This window comes from Diospyros lotus, chromosome 5 (genome assembly GCF_014633365.1).
Source record: "Diospyros lotus cultivar Yz01 chromosome 5, ASM1463336v1, whole genome shotgun sequence".
NCBI lineage: Eukaryota > Viridiplantae > Streptophyta > Magnoliopsida > Ericales > Ebenaceae > Diospyros > Diospyros lotus.
Window position 1 is genome coordinate 13963919 of NC_068342.1, and position 6312 is coordinate 13970230.

Genomic DNA, 6312 nt, shown 5'->3' on the forward strand with positions numbered 1-6312 from the left:
GTAGATCTAACCTCAAACATTCGGCCAACAAGCCCCATTGCGCCTCAACCTACATTCCACGAAAACAAGCAGAAAAACAGAAAAGATGAAGTCAAAGCACTTACCTCATTGTAGATCGGAGGCACTTTAACGGTGAAAACGAAGTCAGATCGAACGGTTCGATCGTTTGGAATCGTCAAAAATCCGAGAGGGAACAAGAGAGAAAATAAAAGAGAGAGAGAGAGAGAGAGAGATATTCTGATTTTGGGGGGGGGCGGCTGCCGAGCGCCTCCCCCTTTTCTTTTTATATTTTCATTTTTTATTAATTATTATATATATAATTTAATTAAATTAATTAATTTAGTTTATTTATTTTTTTATTTTTATTTTTTTGGATCTTTACACATCTGATGTGCATAAAAATTTTAAAATTCTTCGTACAGCCATATATGGGTTTTTCGTCAGCATGGATGTTGCCAAGAGAGGAAAAAGGGAAAACACAAGTGTTTAAAGGATTTAGGAATTGCCAAGAGGGAAAAACACGTTTGATTGGAGGTTTGGAAAAAAATAGTTAAAAGGGAATTAAAAAATAATGTAGAAAAAATTGAGATAGACTAAAAGAAAAAACAGTGATCAAGCGAGAGATAGATGAAGGATGATTGAGGTGGGCTAGATTCGAGATGAAGGAAAGGGTTTGCAATGGGCTCACTAGGAAAGAAGCTCATGAGAACAAATTTATTTCTTTAGTTGGGAATTATTATATCTTTTATTTATTTTTTTTTGGTAACTATATAATTAATTTCTAGCCAAAAAAAAGAAAAAGAAAACCATATCATTGACTGATGCAGTGAATAACAATTTTAAATGTTGATTTTGTTGAGTTAAAATTTTCATATTCTTTTTTTATTTTATTTTATGTATCTAATATGTGTAATTCCCTCCCTACATTAAATTAATTACCATCCAGATTACTTAGGAACTAGCTAGCTAGTAAGCTTTGGCCCCGTTTGTTGCAGCTTAATTAAAGAAATTATAACTTCTAACTTCTTAGATTATACCTTCTAAAACTTAGAATAAGTTGTGAACTTATTTGTTACAACTTTTCAGAAGTTGTAGTTAAACAGTTGTGGTGTTTGATACCATAAGCTGTAAAATAACTTATTTTTGTATAATTGTCCATAATACCCTTAATAGTTATAGAATGATAATTTAAAAATTAATTAGTGTATATGTATAAGTTTCAAATGTTATAAAAAAAATTAATTAGTGTATAGAGAGAAAGAGAGATGGCGAGAGAGAATAAGAGATTTGAAAATGGAGATGGCGGTGGAGAAGAGAGACCCTTGATTGTATGGACAGAAGAGTAATTCTTTGTTAAAAACAGGGGCAAAATTGTCAAAAAATGTAACTATTTAATCAGAAGTTGTAGAAGCTGGGGTACCTCACATTTGAAAAAGCCAGCTTCTACCCCTTTTAAAAGCTAGTAGAAGCTATAAGCTAGAATTCTAAAAGCTAAAACAAAAACTACATACCCAATTTTTTAAAGTTAGAAGCTAAAAGTTACAAATTTTAAGCTGCAACAAACAGGCCCTTTATCTTATACGATATTTTAATGAAAACTTTATTCCTTTTTATTTTTAAATTTGTATGATTTTTTCCCCGTGACCCCTTAAGTTACCCAATAAAAAAGTTAAATGGCTCTTGTTGGGATAATTTTGGCCCATCTCTTAGATAGTAGATCACATATATTTTGTTGTTAGAGAATTACTTTATAATGTCAATCCTTTTAACTAGCAATTGTGTTTTCACACATTAGACTTTGAGGTTGTTTGGCTTAGTGGTTTGACCGCTTATAAGCTGCATAAGCAGCTTTAAAATTATATAACTTTTTATGGTTAAGTGTTTGATAAAAAGCTATATATCTTTAAAGCTGATGTAACTACGTTTGATAGAAGTTGGTGCCTCCCAACTTTGGCAAAACACACTAGAGAGTTGACCGAGAAAAATACTATTTTGCCCTCAAATATTTTGGCCATCATTTTCTCCAGAAGCTCTCTTCTGCTATTACCATTGCTGCCGCCGTTGCCTCTCCTCTATAACTGCCTTCACCGTCATCCAATTGGGCAGCCACAAGCAGCCTCGTGTTGGTGGGTCACACCATTGCCTCATTTAGTTCTAAATCTATCGCTTTTGTTCTACCATTAACACCACAAGCCATCATTACCCCCTCTTCCATAATCGTCGTCGTCGTCACCCATCTGGGTTGTCGCCCCCACCAGTCGTCCCCACCCTCATCTCCTCGGTCTCCATCGCCCACTGCGTGTATGTATAGTGTTTGTTAAAATGAATAAGATAAGAGAGTATCAATATAAGACCAGAATGATTTTTGAACCAAGATATGGAATGGTCAAAATAAAATTGAGAAGCATTCCGAGATTTTTATCAAGCTGTTTGTTAAATTTTTTAAAATGTACTAGACAACTCAAATGTCATTTTTTTCTTATCTATAAAGATCAAGATATGCTTATCTTGAGGAGGTGAAAGATAAGCATATCTTGAAAAATTAAGATAAGAGTTCATTAATGATTTTTTAAGAATAGTCAGATAAGCTTAACAAACATATTGGAAATGATAGAGTCCAGAATGCATCCTATATCTTAACTTTTCCAACTCATATCTTGATTAACAAATGCTATCAGCAATTATAAGTATACATATAATACATAATAATATATATAATACATATAATAACATTATATTAATATATTTTTAATAATTATGTATAATTTATCAATATTTAATGATAAAATTTTATATTATTCAATACTATGTCTATTTTAATCTTTTTTATTAAATTTTGATAACTTATCAGCTCTTTTAAACTAAACATAAAATTAATAATTTATAGTTTAAAAGTACATCTATCCAAACAAATTATCAGTTTAAATATTATCTAATTTTTAACTTAAAAGTTATCAAAAAAAAATGCTAAGGCAAACAACCTCTTTAATTCGCCTTAAACTAATGAGTAGCGAAAACAAAGGGGGTGGTGAGAGTAGAGGTGTCAAAAGGGTCGGGCGGCCCGCGGGCCGCCCGGCCCAGCCCGTGACGGGCCGGGCTGGGCCAAAGAAATTGGGCCCACGGCCCGACCCGGCCCGTGGCCCGTTGGGCCCTTATGGGCCGAGCCCATGAGGCCCTTATGGGCTAGTAAGGCCCTTACTCATTTTTTTTTTAATTTTGTTATTCTTAGGTAATTATTGATATTGGATGCTAAAAAATTTAATTTCGCAATATATATAAATAATAACCATCAATTAATTTATTTAAAATTTTTAAGTTAAATTTTTTATATATTTAAATTATAAATAAACATTCTCCTTTTTATATGTACATTATTTTTCATATCAATTCACAACAAAAATTATAAGGCATATAGAATTTTGAAATATAAAATAATGAAATAATATTTAAAACTTAAGAATTAAGATAGAAAATATTTAAAAAAAATAAATTAATTTTTATATATGTATTATTTTGATATTTATATATGTATATATTATATGTATTATTTTTAAAAAAATTATTTAAAAAAAAAAGGGCCGGGCCCACCGGGCCCGGCCCACTAGGCCCTGTGGGCTAAGGGCCCGGCCCGGCCCTTTTAGTAAAAGGGCCGGCCCGGCTCGTTTAAAAAGCCCGTGGGCCGACTCGGGCCGGACCGGGCCGGGCCGGGCCGACCCTTTTGACACCTATAGGTGAGAGCCGGTCGCGGTGCCTGAACCGTAAGGTGCGCAAGAATTTATGGAGGGGTGATAGGCTGGCCGAGCGTTAACGCTGCTTACTTTGCAGAACTCGCTCGCGCGGACCTCCCGGCCCACCCGTCTCCAAGTCTGAGTGCTAACTATTCAAGACTTTAATTCTTTAATTAATTCTTGTTTGTCTTGTTACTTCCGAGGTTTGTCCTTTCAAGCTTTTGTTATTGATTTATTGTCATCGAATACTATGCTATGCAATCTCTTAAATTCTTATATTGTAATGTCGCTTAGTAGGTTACTGTTTTTAAATATTTCACTTAACTAAAAAGAAGTAGAGAATAGAAAATTAAGTCATGATTTATGTGAAAAACTTGTTAAAGATCAAAATGTTATCATAATTGATTAAAAAAATCAATGAATTTTGTGAAAATCTTAATTAGTATATGGTTGGTGAAAAATAAGCTTTAAAATACTAAAAAATAATAGGAGTTATGAGAAACAAATTTGAAATTTTTTCTTAAGGTTATGTTTGGGATTTGAGATTTAAAATCTCCAATTCAATATTTGGGTACCCTTTTATAACGAGGATTTGAACTTGGTCCAAATTCAAATGGTGGAATTTTAAATTCATTAATAACAAATACTTATATTCATAAATAAATTTTTTATAAATAAAAATATATATAAATATGAAGAAAAACACACAAGTGTTTACAAGAAAACCATCGGGGCATATCCCATAGAAAAACAAACCCATAGAAAAACAAAGAAATAGGCCAACGCTCACACTAAAAAGGGAAACAAAACAAAAACAGTCTCGAACATGTGTGAAAACATTAGAGATCATAAATAAATATGGAACTTAACAAGTATCTCATAATGAAAAAGACACAAGAGAATATGGGAGGATCTTTAAAGAGAGACTCAAAGTTAGAAACTTCACATTCATATTATACATGTGTATATGTATAATATATAATTTGTGTACGTATGTGTTATTTTGTATGTACATATACTATATATAAATATGAATATTACTATACTATTTTTATAGTCCATATTATGCACAGGCCGGCCCAAGGCATAGGCCACTAAGGCCTCTGCCTAGGGCCCCCCAAAAATTTGGGGCCCCAAACAGCCACCCCCCCCCCCCCCACACACACACACACAGAATTTGGGGCCCCCAAAAAAATTCCCAAGCCCCAAAAAATCCCCCCCTCCAAAATTTGAGACCCCAAACAGCCACCGCCCAGCGCCCATCCCCCTCCCCCCCCCCCCCCCCCCCACACGGAGATATCCCCCCTACTCACAGAGAGAACAAACCATCTCCCATCCTCAAAAAAAATAAATAAATTAGGAGTCTCCAAAAAATAGAATGCCCCACCCTCCTAAAAAAAATTATTTTCGCCTAGGGTCCCACTGGACCTTGGGCCGGCCCTGGTTATGCACATGCAAAAAATTAAAGAATTTTAAGTGAAAGTTTATTGGGTAACATTTGACAATAACTATTTAAATTTAGGTCACGAGTTTAAATCTTATTAATATAGTTTATTTTTGTTTTTTAAGCAAGATAAATAAAGAGTATTTTAAGAAAATGCCTTATTGATAAGCTTCACAATTCTTTATATGGATGTACAAAACTTTTTGAATTCCTAAAATATCCTTTATGTTTTTAAAAAATAAAAAAGAACTTAATCACTAAGATTTAATCTCATGATCTAATAAGGATAAAATTTTTAACTTTACTACTTCACTAATTTTAAAAAGAAACAACACCAAAGATAAAGCAAATTAAATATATGAAGCAATATAGAAGCTCATTTCCTTGTCGAGCAAGGTTTGTATTTGGAATAGAACGGAAAAATCTATCTCTTATGTTAAGAAAGATCATGATTTTTGACATGAACTTGATTGTCGTAGCAAAATAAGTATTTCATCTATTTTTATTGTTTGGTCGGTTTACTTTAGTATGAAATAAAAAATCATTGTTTATCTAAAATTATACATGATATCAAAGAGAAAGAAAGATAAAATTTATAGGCAATAATTATTAAGCTTAATGTGACCAAAACATAAGACAAATTAAAATAAAACTTTCTTATGTAAAAAAAAAAAAAAAAATACACCAAATCGAGTCAATTGCACTTATGAACTTATAATTTTGAGTCAATTATACTCTTGAATTTTTTTTTAGTTTAATTATGTTTCTGAATTCATTATTCTTAACAAACTTGTTAAGGTGTACAGTTGCCTTGAAATCGTATAATTTTGGGGATGTAATTGAAATAACAAAAAATTCAAAAATATTATTGAATCAAAATTATATAGTTTTAATGATATAATTTAAATAATAAGAAATTTAAATATTTAAATAAAAAACAGAGAACTACGTGAACTAAGATATATATTTAGTCAATTTATGAACAAAAAATGTTATTGATACATCATGATGATTTATATCTTAAGTTACACAATATAGTTAAAATGTTTAAAATACTCCTTACCTAAGGTGGTGAGGTGTATGACTAAAATATCCTTTATTCAAGATGGTGAGGTAGTTGAAGATATTGAGACGAGACAA